Here is a 26591-nt window from a genome sequence, read left to right on the forward strand (position 1 = left end):
AAAAATTAAGTGGATTTTATATAAAATTATGGTGTTTGCTAATTAATTAGACAATTTTAAAACTATAGCCGATGCAAATCGCAGTTTTAACCACGTTTCATTACATTACCCAACAAACATTGAAATCCAAGATGATAATATAAAAAATAAACCCACTTCCTAATTGAAGTTAAAGAGTTAAGTTCATAGACTCGTCCAAGAAATACAAGTATTTTTACGGAATGTGAAAACCATCATTACATTTTTGTACACTGTATATGCCTTTAATACATCTATTTCAACTGTTCACTACATTCCTTTTATGGTTACTATGGCAGTCCATCCTTGCAGTATATTTGGGAAAGAGGAAAACAAAGAATGGGGTAAATCAAAAGGTAAAAAAAGGCGGTGAGGTTTATGCTGCCAGTGAAAAAATTCTACCAGGACATAATTCCCAGTTGCCCTTTTCCTTGGCTTCCTAATAACCGTCGATATAGCAGTAATTAAGTTTGGCTGCCTTTCTCCTTCACTAACCGCCGAGGCTTCCAACCTCTCTCTTGCATCTTCCATACCTGCGATCTTATGAAAAGAATTCCTGTTATCTTCTAATTTACCAAAAATATGTAGTAGAAGCATCATGAAGCGTGTGCCAAAGACAAATGCATAGGTGCAAATACAGCAAGATCACTACTTCACGGCTGTATTTACATGTAGTTGCCTCTGCTTTAGTCGTAACTTTTCTTCTTTGGCCTTTGCGTACTCTCCATTCTCTAAGCATCTATGATCAGTTCTCAGCCTAGAATCTGTTGGTGGCAGCTTCTCCTGTGTATAAAATTTAAAGTCAGCAGCTATGAATGGAGGCCTTATCCTATACTGCAGAGGAGCGCATGACATTCTCGTAAAGAAAGATAACTAGCATTAATTGTTCATGTCTTTTACCAATCTTGAGTCCTGGTGTGAGCTCATTCAGAGCGATGGTAAACCGTCAGATTATATCTGGTTGGACACTTCGCTGGTTTACTCCGCTTCCAGAGAAAATGGGGCTCTGACCCGTTTACATTCCTTGAGCTATCATTCATTTTATAGTGCATGCTATCATCATATTTGCCAAATAAACTTGCCACTGCCTTACCATTCTTATCTTGAACATCACCTTGTAACTATATTTGTCATACCGGCCTAGGGTTTGATCTGGTTGAGGGCATGAGTTGTATGCATGGTCAACCGAGTCATTAGATCAACTATAATCAATTTTAAAATGACATTATTTTATATAAAATTTTAGAAAAATAAAATGATGTTGTTTTAAGATAATTTTTTTTTTTAAAAAAATTAAAGATGACCTACCAATCTCACTTGGGTTTGGCTAGGTTAATCGGGTTGTAAATGACTTGTCATGTCAATCTCTAAAATGATTCGAAAACAAATCCAACCTTGGTTTGACTCTAAATTAGCGAGTCAAGCCGACCTACAGAGTTTAACAACTATGCTTGTACTTGTTAAGATTGTTGCCATTCATTTGAGATGGTAGCTCTCCCAATCCAAGAAGGTCATTAGGGAAAGACAAAGAAGCTCAACTGAAAGTGAGTTGGAAGCAAGAAATGGCAACACCATCCATATTCAAAGAGGGTTGTTGGAGCAGCTCAAAAGTCACAAGGTTGGCACAAGTTAGGTGGCCAAAATTATTGACAATGAGAAAGAGTTGGTGGTCATTAAAGCTTATGAATAGAGGCATCATTTAGAGAGAAAATATGAGCAAAATAGAGAGAAACATATGAGGAGAGAAAAAGAGAGGGGCTATCAAAGGCAGCAACTGCAAGTGCAACAATAAGCAAATGAGAGTTGAGTAAGTTGATGATCCTCCTCCTCCATGAATATGTAAATATGTACCCTTTATCTATCTCTAATAATATAGACTGTTCTTATAGATGTAGGCAATTTGCCTAACCATGTTCAACAGTATGCTGTGGGTGCTCAAACTCCAATGAGCATTGATCTTGAACACCACGCGATCCACAACAATTGGTATAAGAACTTGGTGAATAGTGGTGTTTGATCTATGCCTATAAATGAAAGTGGTTTATATATGTTTTTGGACATACCATCGTGTAGAGGTGATCAAGAGGAGAACTGTGGTGAAAACAACGCAAAACTATGACGTGGAATATGGCCGCATGCGCCATCATAAGTGTTTATATATGTTTTTGGACATACCATCGTGTAAAGGTGATCAAGAGGAGAACTCTGGTGAAAACAATGTAAAACTATGGCGTGGGATATGGTTGCACGCGCCATCATAAATCGAAGATGTAGGCTGCCAAAACATGCCAAATCGCCCTATGCACTACACCCATCTTCTTCACTCGAATAGGTTGCTTCAACCCGAATACTAGATGACTTGACCCAAATGAATGACTTGAACCAGAGGGTGATGTCATTATTGTATAAGACAATGGCATGCCACGCTAGTGAACAGTCAGCATCCAGTCATCTGACACATTAATGGGTCCCCATAATCCACGTCAACAAGTCAAGAGCCGAGCCAAACTAAAGCCGAGTTGCGAGCTGAGAGTTAGGATCCTGATTAGTACTTAAAAGTGCATTTTTATCAAGGTTTTATATCATCATTTTGCACTTGAAGTATCAATAACTCCTTAACTAAAGCATGTTTTATAATAACATATCTAATTATATAAGATACCTTTAATTTATGGTAAATGTTCATCTTAAATGCAGGCCTATCACATAAATGAAAGAATTGATTGATGAGTTGAAGTACTGAAATTGAAAGGACAAAGAGATGGCCAAACTTAGAAAAGAGATGCTGGTGCAGTCCAAACTGGAACACTGTTCGGTAATTGGGTCATATCTGGAGCTGTAGATCTTGGATTTAGGTCCATTTTATATGGATGGAAAGATAAGACATAGGCCTACAACTTTCATGTGGGGCCCAAGATTTAAAAAGGCCGTTTTCAAGTCCAAATTGTAGCAACAACAAAGAAGTCCGAATCTGTCCTGCAGCCCAGACACTGTTCAGTGTTCAACCCATATCTCGAGTTCTAGAAGTTCAAATGATCTCACATTTTTACCCTGGAAAGATGAGATAATTTCCTAGAACTTTCATGATTTAAGTTTGTTCAAATTATGACGTCATCAATGATGTTTTTGGCAGACAAGAAGATAAGAATTGTCACCAAGTCAAGATGTGGCCACCCACTCATCAATTAGTCAACAAATCAATAGTTCTGAATTTTGGCCTATAAAAGGAGGCATTTGCCATGTATTGAGGCATCTTGGTTTTCAGATCAAGATCATGCTCTTGCTTTCTCTCTTTATATTTTGTAATGCTTAAGTTTTGCTTATATTAATCTCTTGCTTATGCTTTTCATTTCCTTTCCTTGTTTATTTATGTTTCTTTCTTTCATTATGTTTAACTAAGTTTATTATGTCAAGGTGAAAAGCGTACACTAATGGTGTAAGAATAAGTATAATATAAACTTAACATGGACCTTAATGTTGGATACTAACATGCTTTATATTTGCTATCTTGTTCACTTTTAATACTTTGCTTGTTAAATGGTTAATCTAGATTTATGTTGTATAACATTTGGTACAACAAATACTTGGTACTTTCATAGCCCATACTGTATGGTATAACCGACACCTAAGCTACGAAAAGAACTTGATTTGTTGTTAACATAAGTTATAATCATAAATGCCTGACAACATTTACAAGTATTAGCATTATTCGAATAAGATAACTAATGTAATCATGTTAACAATTTATAATCCGATTGGAACCTCCTTTGCGTGTGGTTACCAGTTGAATAATAAGAGTTTATACTATACTTGTTTGATGTACCATTAGTGGATCCTCTAACCTTGACATTTGTTGTTATCATTGTTTAATCCTTGCGTTAATCTTCCATCTCAAAAGTTCTCATCAACTTCATCCTCTTCTTCTTCACTATTATTATTATCACTATTATTATTATTGTTGTTGTTGTTATTATTGTTGTTATTGTTACTTTTGTATTATTGTTATCTATAATTTATACAATTAACCTCCCTGTGGTTCGACCCCGGTCTTACCGGGTTATTTATTACTTCGACACTCCTGCATTTGGGAAAAGACATCAATCTTTTGGTCGTGTCAAGTTTTTGGCGCCGTTGCCGGGGAGGTAAATTCTTGTACAAATTATAGTATTTATTTTATTTTCTCTTTTCTCTTTTCTTGTATCTAACTTTGTTTCTTTTGTTTTGTTTCTTTTTCTTTTGTTTTCTTCTTCCTTTTATTCTCTTTTTACACGTGCATGAGAGTTTGGTCACGTACATTAAGTGGTAGACTTTGTAGGGTATCCTCATCATTTTCAGAAAATATGGCCAAAGAAGATAACCAATCGCTTCATAATGAGAATAATGAGAATATTCAGGTTAGAACACTTAGAGACCACATGAATCCCACAAGAACAAGTGCACCCTCATGCATAGTTTTTCCTCCTGATGCATCTCATTTTAATTTTAAGACAGACATTATTCAACTTTTACCATCTTTTCATGGCTTAGATTTAGAAAATCCATACTTGCATTTAAGGGAATTTGAGGAGGTTTGCAACATGTATAATGACTCAAATTGTAACGTGAACACCATTAGATTGAAGCTTTTTTCTTTTTCATTAAAAGATAAAGCTAAAACATGGCTACAAAATTTGAGACCTGGATCCATTCGTGCTTGGGATGAAATGCAACAACAATTTTTAAAGAAGTTTTTTCCATCCCACAGAACAAACTCTTTCAAAAGACAAATCATTACTTTCTCTCAAAAACCAGGAGAAACATTTTACCAATATTGGGATAGGTATCGAGACTTGCTTAATACTTGCCCCCATCATGGTTTTGAAACATGGAGATTAGTTTCACATTTTTATGAAGGGTTAACTCCTAGAGATAGGCAAATGGTTGAATTGATGTGCAATGAAACTTTTGAGGATAAAGACCCTAATGAAGCAATGGAGTACTTAGATTTGCTAGCTGAAAATGCACAAAATTGGGACACCACAGGTACTTATGAGGCACCAAGTAAAACCCAACCTCATACATCTAGTGGGGGTATGTACAACCTTATGGAAGATCATGACCTCCAAGCCAAGTTTGCATCTTTAGCTAAAAAAGTCGAAGCGATAGAATTGAAAAAGAGTGGTCAATTAAAATCTGTTCAAGACATTGCATGTCAAATCTGCGAAACCAACGAACATTCAACCAATGACTGTCCAACCTTACCTTCTTTTAAAGAATGTCTCCATGAACAAGCCCATGCATTAAACAGTTTTCAAAGGCCCAATCATAACCCATATTCGCAAACATATAACCATGGTTGGAGAAATCATCCAAATTTCAGTTGGAAGAGTGAGAACAATAATGCTCAAACTTCACAGCCACCGTTTCAAGCACACCATAATTTCCAAAATTCTCATGGATATGCACCTCCTTATGCTCCCTCTCCTAGAAGAAATCTTGAGGAAACATTGCATGCATTTATGGAAAAGCAAGAGGCAATTAACACTCAACTTGCTCAAAACATGATAAATTTTAAAGATACTCTTGCAAAGTTCACATCTGCTCTCAGTTTCCAAGAGAAAGGTAAGTTTCCATCCCAACCACAACAAAATCCAAAGGGGCAATACAATGTAAATGCAAGTAGTTCGGGAAGCTAACAAATGGATCACGTAAAATCAGTCATCACTCTTCGTAATGGTAAGGTTATTGAAAAACCCATTCTTGAACCTTGTGAGAATGATGATGAATCAATCTCTGAGGGTAAGGAAGGGGTTGAATATGATCATTGCAAAGAAAAGACTGATTCTCCGCCAGCACTTCCATTTCCTCATGCCATGACCAAACAAAGGAAAGTCAATCACAACTCTGAAATCTTTGAAACCTTCAAACAGGTAAGGATCAATATACCTTTGCTGGATGCTATTAAAAAGGTTCCTTCTTATGCTAAATTTTTGAAAGATTTGTGCACTGTGAAGAGAAAACTGAATGTGAAAAAGAAAGCCTTTTTAGCCGAACAAGTAAGTGCCATTCTTCAGAACAATAATGCTTTGAAATATAAAGACCCTGGTTGTCCTACAATTTCTTGCTTTATTGGAGAACATAAAATTGAAAGAGCCTTACTTGATTTTGGAGCTGGTGTGAATTTACTTCCATATTCAGTTTTTCAAAGTCTCAATCTAAGTGAGTTAAAACCAACTTCTGTAACTCTATCACTTGCCGATAGATCTGTAAAAGTGCCTAGAGGAATAGTTGAAGATGTGTTAGTATAAGTTGATAAATTCATTTATTCTGTGGATTTTATTGTCTTGGACACACAACTTGTTGAAGCATGTAATTCATTTCCTGTTATTTTAGGGCTTCCATTTCTTGCAACTTCTAATGCATTGATTAATTGTAGGAATGGACTGATGAAGCTATCTTTTGAAAACATGACATTGGAGATGAATCTTTTCAATATTTGCAAGCAACCTGGAGATGATAATGATTTACAAGAAGTAGATCTTATTGAAGAATTAGTTTGTGATCAACTTGAATCTACTTTGAGTAATACTGAGTTTGATGAATTTGAAGATTTGCAAATGATTTATTCTCAGGAAGAAATCACAGATGAAAAAGGCATTGAAAATATTGATGCGAATCTTTTGTCAAGAGTGACAACAGATTCGATAACTGACATCACACCAACCGATGATTACTTTCCTGACAAATCCTTACTTTCTCTTAGTTCAATGCCTTGGTTTGCTAAAAATATCAATTTCCTTGCCTCAGGAGACTTGCCAACTCATTGGAGTACCGAAGATAAAGGTAAGTTTTTGAACGAAGTGAAGAAATTTTATTGGGATGACCCTAACTTATTCAAACATTGTCCTAATCAAATATTTCAAATATGCATTGCGGACAATGAGGTAAGTAGTGTCATTAAATTTTGTCATTCTGAAGCATGTGGGAGTCATTTCTCGTCCAAAAAGACCATTGCGAAAATCTTTCAAAATGGATTTTATTGGCCCACCATGTTCAAGGACACATATGCATTCTGCAAAACTTGTGAAAATTGTCAAAAAGTTGATACTGGTCAAAAAGTTTTGCTTTATAATTCTCGACTCCATTTATTTCCTGGAAAGTTAAGATCAAGATGGAGCGGTCCATTTATTGAGAAACATGTGTATCCTTATGGGGCCTTTGATATTGAGAATCCAAAGAATGACAATGTTTCTAAGAGAAATGGACATCGTTTGAAAACTTACTTTGATAATTTTCCTAGTGAAAATGAATCCATTGGTTTGAATGATCCTGTAGATAAAGGTTGATTATTATGTTTTTCTCACATTGTTTTTGTGTTTCCTTTTGGTGTGACTCTTGTTTTGCTAGTCTCTCATCCCGGTCAAATGGCGGATAACGGTACTCCGTGACTTAAGTCGGTTCTTTCAGTTTCCCATAATAACTGATATCTGTATATATTTGTGCAATTCTTTGCTCTTTCTCTCTTCTTTGAATCTCTTCTCCAATTCTCATTTCAAAATGGACACCATTCTTGAAAAATTGAAAAAGTACTTTCCCGCTCTGCCTCAGAATGCGATTACAAAAATTTACCATGCTAGGTGTGCAAGATTGAAGTTGTTAATAAATCATGGAATTCCTGAAGATATTCGCTGGCTGATTGAAGCAAAGGTCCGATTATCAGGTGAGTCCTCCAATTCTTTCATTTCACACATGCCTGGAACAGGTAAAAGCACTTTTGCAAAGAAACGTCGTGCAAAATGACTGAAAGTCTGTCACTGATGTGCTAGATGGACTTGTAATGCCACATGTCGTTCTTTAGGAATGGTATCTATAAACCGTGAAGATAAAATACAATTCATTAAGGATGGCCTGAGTAAGGGGTCTTTAGATAATCTTTTGTTGACCCTTGAGACGCATCCTAGTGGAGATGTGCATCGTGCAATTCATGATTTATGGCCCTAATTTCATAAAGAACATGATAGACTTAGTCTTGGGAATCTGACTAAAAAAGACCCTGTTTGCCAGTTTTTAAGAAAACTGGATGGGAAGCCTATCCCCGACCCATAGAGGACGTTTAAGCCGTTCTTGGACGTAAAACCAAGGAAAGATGTGAGCCACAATCACAACTACCTGTACATACACATGCTTTTTCAAATAAATAAATAAATAAAGAGAGAGAGAGAGTGTGTGTGACTCCAGCTGGCCTACATATAGGTGATATGATTGCATTTTCAATTCCGCATCTATAAAATCTTCTCTTCCTTCCCCTCATTTCTACTCAACCCTTACATTAGACAGATATAGAATCGTGTAGAAATGGCAGGTTCCTCAAGTTATCACATAAAAAATATTTGTGTTTTCGGTGGATCCAGTCTTGGGAAGGAAATAGTTTTTTTAGAAGCGGCAAATCATCTTGGTCAGGTACTAGCTGAGAAAAAGATTCATTTAGTGTATGGGGGAGGCAACCTTGGGTTAATGGGGGGTGTGGCAATAACTGCATTTTTAGGAGGTAGTCAAGTTTTGGGGGTCGTCCCCGAAGTTTTAACAAAAGGGGATATCATTGGAAGAACAATTGGAGAGGAACTACAGGTCTCCACAATGTTTGATCGAATGAATACAATGTTTAACCATGCTGATGCCTTCATTGCCTTACCAGGTGGTCTGGGCACATTGAAAGAGATCTTTCATATTTCCTCTTGGGCCCAACTTCACATTCACCATAAACCTATCGGTTTGCTCAATGTTAATGGTTTTTATGATAATTTGTTGTCTTTTCTTGATCAAACTGTGGAACAGGAATTTCTAACATCTTCGGCATGACAAATCATAATCTCTGCTGCTACTGCTGAACAGTTGATCGACAAACTACAATCTTTCACCCTTGTAATTGATCCTTCCATGAGTCGCATAAATTGGTCAACTACAGAAAGCCGTAAAAAGCTTAGATTGGATTTGAGCCTTCGTTTGTGAATCCTTGTGTCTTTTGATTTTATTTCAAGCATAATATTTTGTTCTGTTATTTCTTATATTTGTTTAAGTGTGTTTCAGGTTTGTTAGTGTTCGTTGTTTCAGGTGATGTCTTCTATACTCTATCTTTCTACCTTAGGACATTGAGGACAATGTCTCGTTTTGGTTGGGGGGAGAGGGTAGTAGTAATTAAAAAAAAAACTAACAAACTAACTGTTTTTGTTTTTAAAAACCATTTGGCAAAACTGTTATTACTAGGATGGTAGAGTAAGGGGGAATGACTCTTGAGACGCATCTTAATAAACATTTTCTAATGGTTATTTGCAATATTCATAACAAGGCCTATTAGAATACTTCTTGAAATATTCAGGTTTACAAACTCTCGCATTGTTATCACTTGGTTCTGCTCATATTCTCATTTAACAAATATTCTTAAACCTTCATTTTCACACACACACTTTAACATATGATTGTGGGTTGCACATTGGATTATTACATTATTTATGTTCTTTTGTTAAAGGTAACAACTAAGGGATAGGGATAGTCTATAATTTGCAAAAAAAAAAAAAAAACAAAAAACAAAAAAAGAAGAAGAAGAAGAAAATGATGATAATAAAAACATAGATAAGTTTGATTTCGTAGCCTCCCTAACCTAAGCAATTAAGCCCGAATGAGTGTTTTAACACCTAATACCCTAAAGTCAACTGACTTGGGAGCTATTGGCCCAAAGCTTGTTACATGGGTTAAGGAGAAAAGCTTAAGGGAATCAAACATTGCACTATCTACGTATCAGTATCTGCAACCCGAGTTACTAAGCTCGTAGGGGTGTCTCAACACCTAATGCCCTAAGATCAACTGGTCTGGGAGTCATTAGCTGAAAGCTCGTTACATGGGTTAAAGATGCATTGTGTTTTAAGTTATATGTATAGATATTTTTTTAAAAAAGGTAAAATAAAATAAAATAATCCTAACCCAAGGAAGTTAACCTTAAACATTAGAACAAAATATTGTTTTCTTCCAATAAAAGCCCCATCATCTATGTTTCATACATTGAGCACATAACAAGGAAGGTTTATTAATATTGTGTTTAAGAGATATTGAGCAGATATATAAAATTTAATGAGAGTTTGTTTATCTGGATAGATTAATGGAAGTTGAATGATGAATGCCTTGCTTTGTGGAATTTGCAAATTGTTTTTCTATCTTAACGCTTTAATTACTAGGGACTAGTAATAAGCTGGTTGGGGGGTGTGATTAGTACTTAAAAGTGCATTTTTATCAAGGTTTTATATCATCATTTTGCACTTGAAGTATCAATAACTCCTTAACTAAAGCATGTTTTATAATAACATATCTAATTATATAAGATACCTTTAATTTATGGTAAATGTTCATCTTAAATGCAGGCCTATCACATAAATGAAAGAATTGATTGATGAGTTGAAGTACTGAAATTGAAAGGACAAAGAGATTGCCAAACTTAAAAAAGAGATGCTGGTGCAGTCCAAACTAGAACACTGTTCGGTAATTAGGTCATATCTGGAGCTGTAGATCTTGGATTTAGGTCCATTTTATATGGATGGAAAGATAAGACATAGGCCTACAACTTTCATGTGGAGCCCAAGATTTAAAAAGGTTGTTTTCAAGTCCAAATTGTAGCAACAACAAAGAAGTCCGAATCTGTCCTGCAGCCCAGACACTGTTCAGTGTTCAGCCCATATCTCGAGTTCTAGAAGTTCAAATGATCTCACATTTTTACCCTGGAAAGATGAGACAATTTCCTAGAACTTTCATGATTTAAGTTTGTTCAAATTATGACGTCATCAATGATGTTTTTGGCAGACAAGAAGATAAGAATTGTCACCAAGTCAAGATGTGGCCACCCACTCATCAATTAGTCAACAAATCAATAGTTCTGAATTTTAGCCTATAAAAGGAGGCATTTGCCATGTATTGAGGCATCTTGGTTTTCATATCAAGATCATGCTCTTGCTTTCTCTCTTTATATTTTGTAATGCTTAAGTTTTGCTTATATTAATCTCTTGCTTATGCTTTTCATTTCCTTTCCTTGTTTATTTATGTTTCTTTCTTTCATTATGTTTAACTAAGTTTATTATGTCAAGGTGAAAAGCGTACACTAATGGTGTAAGAATAAGTATAATATAAACTTAACATGGACCTTAATGTTGGATACTAACATGCTTTATATTTGCTATCTTGTTCACTTTTAATACTTTGCTTGTTAAATGGTTAATCTAGATTTATGTTGTATAACATTTGGTACAACAAATACTTGGTACTTTCATAGCCCATACTGTATGGTATAACCGACACCTAAGCTACGAAAAGAACTTGATTTGTTGTTAACATAAGTTATAATCATAAATGCCTGACAACATTTACAAGTATTAGCATTATTCGAATAAGATAACTAATGTAATCATGTTAACAATTTATAATCCGATTGGAACCTCCTTTGCGTGTGGTTACCAGTTGAATAATAAGAGTTTATACTATACTTGTTTGATGTACCATTAGTGGATCCTCTAACCTTGACATTTGTTGTTATCATTGTTTAATCCTTGCGTTAATCTTCCATCTCAAAAGTTCTCATCAACTTCATCCTCTTCTTCTTCACTATTATTATTATCACTATTATTATTATTGTTGTTGTTGTTGTTGTTATTGTTATTGTTACTTTTGTATTATTGTTATCTATAATTTATACAATTAACCTCCCTGTGGTTCGACCCCGGTCTTACCGAGTTATTTATTACTTCGACACTCCTGCACTTGGGAAAAGACATCAATCTTTTGGTCGTGTCAGATCCAATGTGTGTGATCCTACATGTAACTTGATTTGAGATTGAATCTAGGCTGTTCATTAGGCCTAAATAGTTTTGATCAAATCATAGCCGTTTGGAATGTGATTTAGATGATTTGAAACTTGTGTCCTTCCAATTCAATCATCCTAAATGCAATGGTATGGTCTGATTGTTGAGATTTGAAATGAATATGGCAGTGCTAAATTAATAAGAGAGATTGCCTGATGATGAGGTATATAAAGGTCATCGTGGTGGTCGATAAAGATGAAGAAGAAAAAGCCACACATGTTAGCCTAATTATGCATGTTGAATTGCTAAATGGAGATTTTTAATTTCTTAAAGGAAAGGGAAAATTAGGATACTCTAGACACTCAATCATGTGGAATGTAGAAGATTAAAAGTGTGGAGTGAAAATTAGTGAAGACCAATCATGACAAATCTAAAGCATTAGTAGTATCACTAGATGTTGAGAAATCAAGTAGAAAAACAAGACATTCCAAATCACATGTAAAGGAAAGTCATAATAGAGCTAGAAAATAGTTGTATATATAAAGAGATAGTATGGTGGATAAATATGGCTTAAGAAGTTCTATCTAGGAGATTGAGTTTTAAGTGGGACCGATGTGACCCTTCCAATATTTTCCAGGAACTTACTTAGTTGAAGGATTATCCATATGATACTATTTTCATATATATAATAGTTTGTCATGAAACAATTGAAGACTAGCAAGTTGATGACATAGAGGAACGTTTAGGTTTCGTATGTTCAAGGATCTGATAGAGCAGTGATTTCTTTAAAAGCTTGATTCCGTGACTGATCTCTCAAGGGTAGAACTGAAGGAGTCCTTGATAATGAAAGAGAAATACAATAAGAAGATAAAGATTGACATCTTATTTTAACTCAAACATGTGTTATAATGGGATGAGTTGTTGTTAGACATAAGCGAAGAATATGGAGAAATATAAAATCCTAAAAAAAAAGAATGATGATTGATGAAATGAAATACAAAATAAATAAATATAATAATTAAGAAATCAAATGAGAAAAATATGAAAGACATATGGAGTGTGACTCCAATTGTAAAGAAAAGAAGAGAAAAGGGGCCAATGTGTAATTAGGAAGAATGAGGCTATAAATACCCTATTTCTTTCTCTTTCATGGCCGGCTGAACACTATAGAAAAAAGAAAGGAGAGTGCAGATTTTTTCTCATCAAAAGAGAAGAAAAAACACCAAATCTTCTAGAATTATACAAACCTAAGACCCTTAAGTAGAGAGGACACCCATTAACTAGGACTTTAACAAGGAAAACAAGTGAAGAAATTGGAGAAAAAAAAGAGAAAAGGGCTAGCTGTATGTTAGAGAGGAGAGGAAAAAAAATCTTCAACTAAATTGAAGTGAAATTATGAAATTTCTCAAGGTATAGACATTGGATTTAATGTTGAAAAACATTTTAATAATTAATTAGGAATTATACACCAATTTTAGATTTTATAAATTAGGATTTTTGAGTGAAAATTTGGGAAAAGTGCAGAAATTATTAGAATGAAGTTAGTTGAGTTAACATAAGATGTTCTGAACATGAAAAACATACAAAATTGTTAAAAAAAAATCATTAACTCAAAGGTTTGAGTGACCAGTAATGTGAGGATTAAATGGGGGAAGAAGGGAATTCTGAAATTTTTTGATGAACACTTATAGTATGTATATGATGTGAACAATGAGTGAATGAAGCAAAAAAAATATTGACTAGAAAGAAAAAGGAAACCCTTAGTTCCTTTAGGCCAAGTTCAGCTAAAAGTCAATTGAGGGGAAGGAAGAAGAATTCTGGTGTATTAAATGACCTTGATGCATGAATTAATTATAGTGGAAAGCTCACTAATAGGGAAAAGTGAAAAAAAAATTGATAATAGGAGATTTTGCGAGTTTGATACATGTTATATGAAGTGAAGATGAAATTATTAACCATGGGTATAACTCATGATTTCAACATGGGAGAAATCATAAAATGTAGGAAAACATAGAAAATAAATGTCGTAGAAGAAAAAGAGAAGGAAGTTTGGTGGAAAACTCACTTAGGAATCGTCGATGGAATCTAGGTAGATTCATCACCCCCATTCCAGAGGAGATTTGGGCCTCAAAACAATATAAGTTTGGTGGAAACCACATTTGAAAATGAATTTGATAATATTCTTAATGATTTAAGATAACAAAACACAAAGAGTAAATGTTATTGTTGTTGCCTTGCTATTTGCAAAATATAAATTCAACATGAACTAATATGATGTACTTGTGGATTCAGGACGAATTGTGGGAGGAGTACAACAACAACAAGGGAGCGTAAATCGAGCATCGATGGTAGATAGGTGTTTCACACCTATACTCTCCTTAGTTAGTAGTGAAATTACTATTCTATTTTATTTTAGAATTTGACACTTGTGAATAAAGTTAGAGAAATGAAAGATATGATGAAATAGATGTTGATTGAAATCTAATTTTGGTTGTGGACTTATGGACTTTAATTTCGAATAATGAACTATAATGATGAACTCAAAACAACTGCTTCTAAACTTGATTAGTCGATCCCGCATAAGGGTGGTTAATGATGTTAGCAAGATTTGCTAACTTCGGCATGATCTTGATGGAAATATAACGAATGTTGAACTTTATTAATTATTCAGGTTAAGAATAGTTAATGATACCAACGAACAATGTCAGTATTGGCAAACCTAGGATAATTTGATTAGCTTCCCAAGAAGGAAGCTAATGATGTCAAGAGACCTTGGCATCATCATTTCCGGAAAAACCTCCAAGGTAAGGCGGAAAAGAATTGATTGGCTATTTCAGGTTGGAAATAGTTAATGGCACTGACTGGTTAAGTTGGTGCCACCATTACCAAGGATATAATTTGTTGATCCGGGTAAGGGCTATTAATGACATTAATAGAAATTATTAGTGTTGGCAGTAATCTCCCTAAATTTAGGGTGGGTAGTAAGGTGTGTATACCCAGTGAAAAATAATGGATAATAATAAAAAAAAGGAAAACCATAAGTTGGTTTTGGAATGATAAGCTCTAGGTGTAGTAAAGAAAGAGTTAAGTGTGGGTTTCTAGGACAACTATTATTATGTATTATCGAGTAGGTAATTATATATGTAGATACATGTATTGGTGACTCTCCTTCATCTCTACTATATTTTCACTTTTAATATAATTATTTTCATATTTTGATATTACAGGTCATTCACATTCATGCCAAGAGTTCCTAGGTTCCTAGTTTCTTTTGTATGAATTAGGAAATTCATGTTTCTAATTCCTTTTATATGAATTAGGAAATTAGCGTTTCTAGTTCCTTTTGTATGAATTAGGAATGAAATGAATGCCAATGTATTTTGCCCTAAGTAATTATATGACTCGAATTGTATTAGTATCTCTTTATATTAATCATCGAGACTTAAGATTCTAGTTCCTTTTATATGAATTGGGAAATTAGCGTTTCTAGTTCCTTTTGTATGAATTAGGAATGAAATGAATGCCAATGTATTTTGCCCTAAGTAATTATATGACTCAAATTGTATTAGTATCTCTTTATATTAATCAACGAGACTTAAGATTCTTACTATTTTTTGCTTGTAATATTAATGTTGTTATCTATGTTTAACTACCATCTCGTATGTGTTTGCAAATGAGAAGGGAAACAAATGAATATGTGAGATATTATGCTTGTGACTAGTAATGATTGTGGTTGCGATGCAATATGAATATGTTATGATTATGGAATGAACATAAAATATATGCAGGATAAATTATTGATAACTTGGGATCTCCCAATATACGGGAGACTATACCAAAATTTTGATAGAAATTTTGGTAAACCTTAAATAAGTCGATAAAAAAAAACATTTACCCATAAATTTTCAGTGGTATTATTGCATTGTTTGATCTTAGAAATAGGAATGTTATAAGAAATCTAGTGAACTAAAATTGCATAAAGGCACATAAAGATTGTGTAGGAGTACTTGTAGGATCCAACATGGTACTATAATGAGACAATAAGTGTAATAAGATGATGTGTTCCCATTAAAACTTAGAGCAAAGACAGTGTGAAGGTTGTACAAAAGAAAATCTCTTGTGCTCTTAATGAAAATAATAGCGAATAACTTTCTAATGTATGTAAGGATGGAAAGAAAAGCTATTGCATAAGCACCTAATTGAGGTTGTGCGAATGCCTATGATAAAAGATGATCGCCTATAATGAAAAGTGAAGACACCTTGTTTAAGAAGGTATGAATAAAGGTATTCTGAGTGAGCTGGTGCAAACATGATGATGAAAGGTGTAGAAACTCCAAACATAGAAATCGAGATGGAGAATTGCGAGGAGTGTACCACAACTCTCTCTTTCTATGTAAATAGTGGTAATAATCTCTCCTATAAATGCATATGATGGTAGAGGATCTTTGAGTCACTTTAAGACATCCCAAATGAAGAAGGATGCAACTGCCCCATGATAACGAGTGAAAACACTTTAAGAGAATGTGTGAGGGATATAATATGAGCTCGAGTTCAGATCACCTCAGAGTCGATGTTACGGTAGAATATGAGTGGATATATGTATGGATAGCCAATAGAGTGGCTATGATGAGTATAAAAACAAGTGTCGAATTGACTTTCATGGATTTTCCCCTATGTTAAAGATCAATGAGCTATAAAACATTTGTTTTAAACAATAAGTGGATGACTTGTGGAGCATTAAGATGCGATTACTAGGTACAAGTAGAGAGGATGTGCAGGTTTCAGGAACAAATTGACTCTTGTCAATATGGTAAGCTTGGTAATGGCATTGAAATAGTAATAGTATGAAGATAGATATAGATTAACCTTTAATGGGTTGCCCCTATAGTTAAAGGTGGAGAGCTAGTTAGACTCTTAGGATTAAGAGCGAGAGACTCACAGAGAAGTAAAACGTGGTTCCTAGGGTGGAATAAAGGGCATGCACAACTCCTGGATGAGTAGATTATTGGAAAAGTGGTGAGTTCGTGATCATATTGTAATATTTAGTTAATGATTGTCACACTAAAAAATAGGTATTTCCGCTTGATAGGTTGTTTTAAGCCTTGATGAAAGGCTTGATAAATCATTTCAGACCGAGCATGGTTGATAAGCTTGATGAAGGAATGTTGTGTGTAAAGATAAACGTTAACACTTTTAGATGTGATGTGATAGACCATTTAGTTGTGGCGATCATTTGGTGTGAGCAAAGGTGTGCTTTGGTGATTGAAAGGTCTGTAAGTACTTATAAACTTAGTCGAAGATGCTCTCACAATGAAAAGCTTGAAATAGCTGCAAGGTGCAAGCATATGCTAAAGAAACTAAGAGGACAATTGCCCCATATAAATGACAAATGGGTTGATTATTAGGATTATTTCCATTCATGTGAGATGACAGCTCTCCCAGTCCAAGAATGTGGCTAGAGAGAGACAAAAAAGCTCCACTGAAAGTGAGCTGGAAGCAAGAAATGGAAACACCTTATATAATCAAATAGAGCTGCTGGAGTGGCTTAAAAGTCACAAGGTTGGCACAAGTTAGGTGGCTAGAATTTTTGACAATGAGCTAGAGTTAGTGTCCATTAAAGCTTATAAATAGAGGCATCATTTGGAGAGAAAATAGGAGCAAAATAGAGAGAAACACACAAGGAGAGAAAAAAAGAAGGGCTGTTAAGGGTAATAGCTTTGCTGCCTTATATAGAAGCTGTAAGTGCAACAATGAGCGAATGGAAGTTAAGTGAGTTGATGATGATCCTCCTCCATGAGTGTGTAAATGTGTACCCCTTCTCCATCTTTAATAATATAGAATGCTCCCATGAATGTAGATGACTTGCTGAATCACGTTAAACATTGTGTTGTGCGTGCTCAACCTCCAACGAGCATTGATCTTTAACACCACGTGATCCACAATAATACCTATCAAACAAATTATATTATGTGCCATTAGTGGTAATGCCTGATCATGATTCATTCATAAAATGAGAGAATGTAATGCAGATCTTAATCGCGACAAAAACATCAACAAACAATTATTGATAGTCTCATGGTTTCATGCTAATGGTTAAATGATTTACAATATGCAAGTTTAGTGTCATTAAAGAAAACTGTGTTGCAAATTGTTGTATGAAAATAAGAAAACATTTGAAGCAAGTAACCATAAGGTGCGTTAGTTCACATATTTAACTAAACAATTAAGGGAAAAGAATAAGCCAGGAATCATAGCATCATGAGTATACCTATAGTACTAGACCTGAGCTTAATGCATGTTTGGTATTTTGTGTCTTCACTTGTGTTTGGGTGTGTTTGTCTTGAAAAAACACTAAATTGATTTTTTTAGTGTTTTTCAATGATTTTAACATGTTGATATCAAAAACAAAATAATCTAAAAAAATTATTATAATAAATTTCTAAATGAAAAATATTTTGATGAAAAATATGGATACAAGGGGATTGAAACCTAGTAGGGATTCTGTGAAGAATTGACTGTTTTTGAATTTTAGCTTACAGGAGTAGCTCTGATTCCCCTTTATACTCATTGCACCATAGTGATCACAGTGTAATTTTCCTAAAATATGGTTGTAAATAGATATTGTCGCCATATAAGAGAAAATCAGATTATCAAGTACCTTAAAGAGAATGGTAAGTGCTATTAAATGTCAAAAACAAACCACTTACTCTCCTGAGAAATTTCTCCATCATCAAAACTCTAGAGTTCAAATGCTAACAGGATTAAGCTGAATTGAAAAACCCCAAAATTTAATTTTTAAGTTGTTGTCACCCTAAAACTTCCAACCTCGCCTTCACAATGTCAAGCAACAATCATTAAGTGATGACCAACCTGTTTCTAGATCAGCCAAACTAAAATAGGATGTTCTAGAGGATTTGAAGAGACTAAGAGGTTTTGGAAAGCCTGACAATCAGATATGTTATAATTACATCATATGGAAAACCTAGCTCAAATACATTTATGGATGATTGACAAGTCTAAGATAAAAAAATATCCGGCAGAGTCAAACAACCAATATTACATAAACTAACATAACTTTTGTTTTGATGATCATTGGAATGTGTTTGAAATACTTTTAAATTAGGCTTGGAAAATGCTTTTTTTTTTCAGTTTTAGTTTTTTCTATTTAATTTCATATTTTGACTTTGAATTTTCCTATTTGTCTAGGATTGTTTTTTCCATTTTGGTTAAGATAGGAGATAGACCTATTTAAGTTATTATAAACCTCTTCTGTGAAGGAGATTTTGTGGCAGAAGAATGTTAATCAAAATATAACCGTCCAGCTTATGTTTTTGCTGGACTCTTTTCGTGAATTCTGTCTTCTAGTTTCCATTAATTCTTAACCTAGTTAGTTCAGGCTGTAGTGACCTTTGCTACTTTCAGACAATAACTGTTTCCAATCTATAGGTACAAATAAACTCTCAACTACACTACGTTTTTTCTTGAGAAGCAATCATGAAAAACCATGTCATACTTATAAGGAAAGTCATTACTCTTCCACAAATTACTCATCCAACAGCATCAGCTCCTCTATAAAATCCTCATCCACCAGAATCAATTCCATACATTTAATTTAAATGTTTGAATCATGTACAACTCATAAATCACAGCTTGTAGTCAGTTATAGAATAACAGAACTTCAGGCTTAATAAGCTCTTCAATCCTGTATTTATACATGCAAATGTAAATGAAAAAAAAGTGTGGAGTCATTACATTAATCTGCTTCTTATCTTTCTCTTTATGGTATCAGAGCCATCTTTTCTCCAACGAGTTTCCCTTTGATTTTTTTCCCTTTCTTCTTCGCTTCTGCAATGGCCTCTTCAGCTCCTTCTCCTGTTGCTATTAACGCTACTCAGCGGATCACTACCCGACTCACACCAACCAATTATCCCTCTTGGCATGCACAGTTTGAGTCTCTCCTTCTCGGCTACAACCTATATGTTTATATCGATGGTACACTCATATGCCCCTCGTCCACAAACCTTGATGCAGCACCTACTTCTGCCTATACTCACTAGTTTCGACAGGACAAATTAATTTTGAATGCTATCCTTACTTTGATGTTTGATTCTGTGATACCTTTCATAGCTGCTTCCAAAACATCCTCTCAAGCCTGGAACAAATTGACCAAGCTTTATGCCAGTCGTTCTAGAACACGAGTCATGCAACTCAAAGAGGATCTCACTCTTATTTAGCGTGGAACACGCATTGTCACAGACTTTCTTTATTCTGTCAAGTCTATTGCAGATGAGCTTGCTCTCAATGATGCCCCTCTCTCTACTAATGACATTACTCTCTATGTTCTCAATGGCTTAGGTCCTGAATATAGAGAAATGGTAGCTCCCATTCGTACACGTGAATCTTCTTTATCATTTGAAGAACTTCTCAATGACATTACTCTCTATGTTCTCATTGGTCACGAGTCTTATCTCAAATGCCTGGACATTAATCCTCATTCCCTGGTTGTCACAACACACAATACTCAGCGCAAGGATCATTGGTTTTAAAAAAAACAACCATGGTCTTCTCTGAATGCAGCCACATAGAAATATGATTCCAAATCTCAACCCCGCTATTTTAGGCAGCAAAAATATACCCTCAAATGCCAATACTGTGATCAACTTAGCCATGTTGCCAAATACTGTCCTCAGATACATACCAGGAAGGCTACAACTAACTGCGCCACTGCTTCTCCCAGTCCAGAACAGTGCTGGCTCATTGACTCTGCTGCATCCTATAACATCACCTCTCAAGTATCCAATATGCACCTACACTCTTAATATGATGGCACAGATGAAGTGCTCATTGGAGATGGTTCAGGTTTGAAAATAACCCATTTAGGTTCTCTTACTCTTCCTTTTCCTAAACGTAATTTCCAAATTCAAGACACTCTTTGTGTTCCCACTATCAATCAAAATTTGATTTAAGTACATCATTTTACCAAACACAACAATGTGTTTCTTGAATTTCATCCTTCATGTTTCTTTGTCAAGGATCAGCAGACAAGAGAGACTCTTCTTCATGGATCGTGTGAGAATGGTGTTTATCCTCTACCTCATCCCTGTGCCTCCATTCCCATTGCAATGGTCCATGAACGTATGTCCATAAATGGTTGGCATCAACGCCTAGGTCATCTTTCCTCCAAGGTTGTAGCCAGAATGATCACCTCCTTCTCTCTTCTAGTTTCTAACAATTCCTCTACATCTTATTTTTGTCATTCCTGTTCTATCAATAAATCTCATCGCTTGCCTTTTCATAACCATGGCCTCACTAGATCTGCTCCTTTTGATTTAATATATACCGATGTTTGGGGACCATAATCACAAACCAGCATTCAAGGTCATAAATATTACGTGATCTTCATTGATCACTTCAGAAAATATGTCTGGTTTTTTCCACTCCGTAACAAATCTGATGTTAAAGTCATTTTTCCTCAATTTCATAAAATGATTCAAAATCGGTTTAATGCTAATATCAAAAATCTCTACTCTGATAATGGCGGAGAATTTGTTGCCCTTCAAGCATTTCTTACTCTTCACGACATTAACCATTACACCACAGCCCCACACACTCCTCAATAGAATGGTGTTTCAGAGCGTCGCCATAGACACATAGTAGAAACAGACAACACACTTCTCAGTCACGCCAATCTTCCTTCTCATTTTTGGTCTTATGCCTTTGCCACAACAACCTATCTAATCAATTGGTTGCCCTCACCTATTCTTCATCATAACTTCCCTATTCAAACCTTATTCATAGAAGCTCCAAATTATCTCAAACTCAGATCATTTGGTTGCTTGTGTTTTCCCTAGTTAAAATCTTACCACACACATAAACTCCAGCCAAAATCTGTTCCCTGTGTGTTTCTTGGTTATTCCACTACACAAAGTGCCTATCTTTGCTTACACTTACCTACTCAACGCTTATATGTCTCCCGACATGTTACGTTTGATGAAAATATCTATCCTAAAGAACATCAACAACCAGTCCACTTCTGAGTCTTCCATACCTGTCGCTCCTACTCTCTCTGCACCACTACTGCAAATTGTCACACTAGCCAACTAAGCTCCCTCTGCACTAGTCTTCACTGCCCCTCAAGAAGAGCTCTCTCCCCCTACATCCAATTCAGACACTACAACAACAGTCTCCACAGTTCAGGTAAATATTCCAGCTCCTGTTGTTTCTCAAAGACAATATAACATGACCACTTAGTCTATAAATAACATCTTTGTTCCTAAAAAACTTCACACCACCACCACACATCCATTACCTGAATCACCTGAACCAACATGTGTCAGTCAAGCACTTAAAAATCCACTTTGGCGCCATGCCATGTCAGAAGAAATCACTGTATTACTTAATCATGCAACTTGGGAACTTGTCCCTCCTGCAGACATCCAAAATCTTATAGGATGCAAATTCGTTTTTCGAATGAAAAGAAACTCTGATGGAACCATCAACAGATACAAAGCTCGTCTAGTTGCTAAAGGCTTCCACCAAAGACCAGGTCTTGATTATTCCTAGACATTCAGTCTAGTTGTCAAACCAGCTACAATTCACTTAATCCTCTCTATTGCTGTCATGAAAGGTTGGTCCCTTCGGCAGCTTGACATTAATAATGCTTTTCTTCATGACAATCTTGAAGAAACAGTGTTTATGCATCAACCTCCAGGGTTCAAAGATATATCCAAGCTTGACTATGTTTGTAAACTGAAGAAAAGTATTTATGGACTGAAACAGGCACCCCGCAATGGTACAAAGCTCTCCGAGATGCTCTTTTGCAGTTTGGTTTTGTTCACTCAGCTACAAACACTTCTTTATTCATCTATGCCTCTAACAATGTTCTATGCTATTGTCTTGTGTATGTTGATGACATTATTATCACAGGAAATGTCTCAACATTTGTAGCTGATACCATCAACAAACTCAGTCACACCTTCTTCATCAAAGACATGGGACGTCTTCATTTTTTTCTTGGCATTGAAGTTATTCCTATAACCAAGGGTCTTTTCCTTTCACAACATAAATACATACGAGATTTACTCTCTAAAACTTCCATGGATATGGCAAAAGACATTCACACTCTAATGTCAACCAGCACACCACTGATTTTAACAGATGGTTCATCCCCTGCAGACAGCATATAATATAGAAGAGTTATTGGGGCACTGCAATATCTTGGCCTGACTAGACCTGACACTGCTTTTGCAGTAAATCGACTTTCCCAGTTTATGCACAAACCAATAACGTGTCATTGGACTATAGCCAAACGCATTCTCAGGTATCTCAAGCAAACAATGTTCCATGGGATTCTTATTCAACAGAGTAGCCCCTTCAACCTACACACCTTTGTTGATGCGGACTGGGCTACCAACACTGATACAAGAGGTCTCCACCACTACATTTATCACCTTTCTAGGCTCCAATCCCATGTCTTGGCCTGCACGCAAACAAAGAGCTGTATCGTGTTCCTCTACAGAAGCTGAATTTTATGCATTAGCTGTTGCCACTTTTGAAACAGTGTGGCTTCACTCCTTAATCATAGAATTTGGCTTGCATATACAAAATCCTCCCCAAGTTTTTTGTGATAACATTGGTGCAACTCATTTCAGCTTAAAACCAGTATAACACACTCGCATAAAACATATCAAAATCAACCTTCTTTTTTTTCATGATCTTGTCCAGAAAGGTCGAGTTACTGTCAATCATGTTGACACTTTAGAACAGCTTGCAAACTTACTCACAAAGCTTTTTCCATACCATCGTTTTCAAAGCTTAAGATCCAAGATTGGTGTTACTGATGGTACCTCCATCTTGCGGGGGCATATAAGGAAAGTCATTACTCTTCCACAAATTACTCACTCAACAACATCAGCTCCTTCATAAAATCCTCATCCACCAGAATCAATTCCTTACGTTTAATTTAAATGTTTGAATCATGTACAACTCATAAATCGCAGCTTGTAGTCAGTTATAGAATAGCAGAACTTCAGGCTTAATAAGCTCTTCATTCCTGTATTTATACATGCAAATGTAAATGAAAAAGAGTGTGGAGTCATTACGATAATCTGGTTCTTATCTTTCTCTTTAATACTAAACATGTAAAACAGGAATAGCAATTGCTTATGATGCTTCTGGCATTGAAAACGATACCTTCTTAGAGAAAAAGCTAATGCTTTATTCCGGATAATCGGTCTCGTATATATGTCTCCCCCAGAAGTGGATCGAATGGCTTGCAATGTCTTCCATCAGTACAGGCATATCCTGATACTGCAAATGCCGCCACATTGAGTGTTCACATAAGGCTATTGCCTCACAAAAACATCTCCAAGATAGTAAGCAAATATTTGTTAAAAGAACAGCAAAGTGTGAGAGGGTGATGAGTTTAAGATTCTTCCAATAAAACTAAAAATCTGTACACTTGGGCACCAAGAAGAAAGACTTCCATCAACACTGTAAATGGTGCAGAATAGAAATAACAAAACAGAGTTTAGTGACTCCATTAGGCTTTAGGACCACACTTCCACAGTCAAGCACAGAGACCTTGCAGCAACAACATGTTGATTGATATACTGTAGTTAACCCTAGTACTGCAGCTACGTATAACTGCAAAATCTCCTTAGTTTCTTCCAGAATTCATCACGAGTATTCCAAATCCTCAAAACATTTCTGTAAAGAAGAGATGGGCTCATTGAAATAAACTGGAAGATAAACTCTAGTGAGATCTTTCCCGATATTATCTTTAATCATTGACCAAAGACTAACCCCCTCTTCTTTTTCAACCGTGTCAGGCAATTTCAAGGATAATTACATCTAACAGATTTAATGCAGGAATCCATGCCATTTTCAATATCGGGAGGCCCTTTAACATCATCGTAATCAGAATCATATGGTATTTTACAGAATTCAGATTCGACACTTCTAAATGAATTTGATGAAAGAAAATCTTGAGTGTCAAGGAATTCATTGTCATCCTCGTCTTTCATGAATCTCTTGATCATCATCTGAGCCACCCACACTTTTCTGTGATATATATTCCATGGAAAGAGGGAAAAAAAAGAAAGAAGAAGAGGTTAAAATGGATGATCACAGTTTAAAAGGAAAATGGAGAAAGAGGATAGATGATGGGGATGAAGGGCAACTGTGAAAATTGATATTTATTTATTTATTAAATTTTAATGCTTTAAAATTATTCTAAATTATATTATTTAGGAATATTAGCATTTATTAGTTAAATTAGCATATGGGTTTCCTTGTTGAATAAAACTTATTGTGTTTTTTTTGTTCAGTTTAGTGCATGTAAATAATTATCTAAATACCCTATATTTTTGTTTAAAACTACATTAATTTATTTCAATTTTTTTTTTGTATTTATTTCTCCGCATATCTATCTGTTTGAATTGAAAAATATACAACGGAGTCGATGCAACATCAACAAGTGGATGAATATGGCTGCTAGCATGGCAATGAACTCAAGAATTTTGAATCACAAAAACTCCAACCAGGCTACACTAACATGCCACACAAGAATTTATCAGAAAAATAGATGGAAAATCAAATTTAACCCTACCATTTACAAACAACACACATAAAAGTGCGGTACATGACTGATGAGGATCAAGGTAGGCTGCTAAAAAATGCCTTGAATAGAGCTAGAAGGCGAAGGAAAAAGCAAGGAAGCAGCAACTGTAATTTAGCAATAAGAGGGAGTTTTCCAGATGGAAGAATTTTACAAGGAATAGGAGAAGAGAAGTTCAGAAACAAAAGGCATTCTATGCGGCAAAAACACCCCTAAAACCAGCCCTTTAGCCAGCCTGGCTCAAGTTCCTGAGTCGAGTCTATGTTCTGATTTGCGTTAACTATCTTAGGATTAGATTAAGATTATCTTATTGATTTATTTTTCAGCATTCAGAATCCTTCTTCTTAGCCTAGGATAGAAGTCTGTATAAATAGCAAGGATGTATGGAACATTCATTCAAGTAATAAGAAATTATCAAACACCTTTTAGAACTTTCTGAAGCTGTTTTTCTTTCTCTTCTTGACTTATATCATCAATGATATATAACATCCATTTTCAGAATGAAGGAAATCCTAACCAGACAATGCTAAAAATCACCAAATAATATCCAATTTAATACATCGATAGTCCACCAAAATATTACTTCTTCCCATTTCATTAGCTCCGATAAAACAAAGAAACATGCATTATTTCCTCATGACTTGTGTCGAATTTAGAATTTATTATTATCTTTCTGTCCAATTGTTATATATTTTAGAAGGGTCCCGCATAATTTTCAAGCAAAAAAGCTTTGATGGTTCTACTGCATAATAGAAACAACAGGTGCTAGTCATGAATTCAAATTTCAATCCAACAGATATAAAAGGATTAAAGGTAATCACAAATGAGTCATATATTTAGTTGTTTCACAACAAATAGGTTGTTTCACATTCTAACAGACAAACATTAGGTTCCATCCAAGGTTTAGTGCCTGCTTGGGACCAACCACAATATTGGAAAATAACTAATAAATATATAATCATATTCTAATCTAAGATAGCTGCGACAAATTAGAACTCACAACTTAAGTTAGAACCCAGAACTTCTCAACTCAGAGACCTAATTATGCCATGTTGAGTTGCTGACTTCAACGTTGCTTCTGCCACATATAAAGTCTCTTAAATCTATACTTTTTTTTATCCATTTCCTTGTAGGAA

At 35.2% G+C, this 26591-nt stretch overlaps 1 pseudogene; it reads right to left on the minus strand.

Moving 5' to 3' along the window:
• Positions 1–394: 394 nt before the first annotated feature.
• LOC133699454 (oxysterol-binding protein-related protein 1A-like) lies at positions 395–24877 on the minus strand (annotated as a pseudogene).
• Positions 24878–26591: the final 1714 nt, after the last annotated feature.

This window comes from Populus nigra, chromosome 7, assembly GCF_951802175.1.
Source record: "Populus nigra chromosome 7, ddPopNigr1.1, whole genome shotgun sequence".
NCBI lineage: Eukaryota > Viridiplantae > Streptophyta > Magnoliopsida > Malpighiales > Salicaceae > Populus > Populus nigra.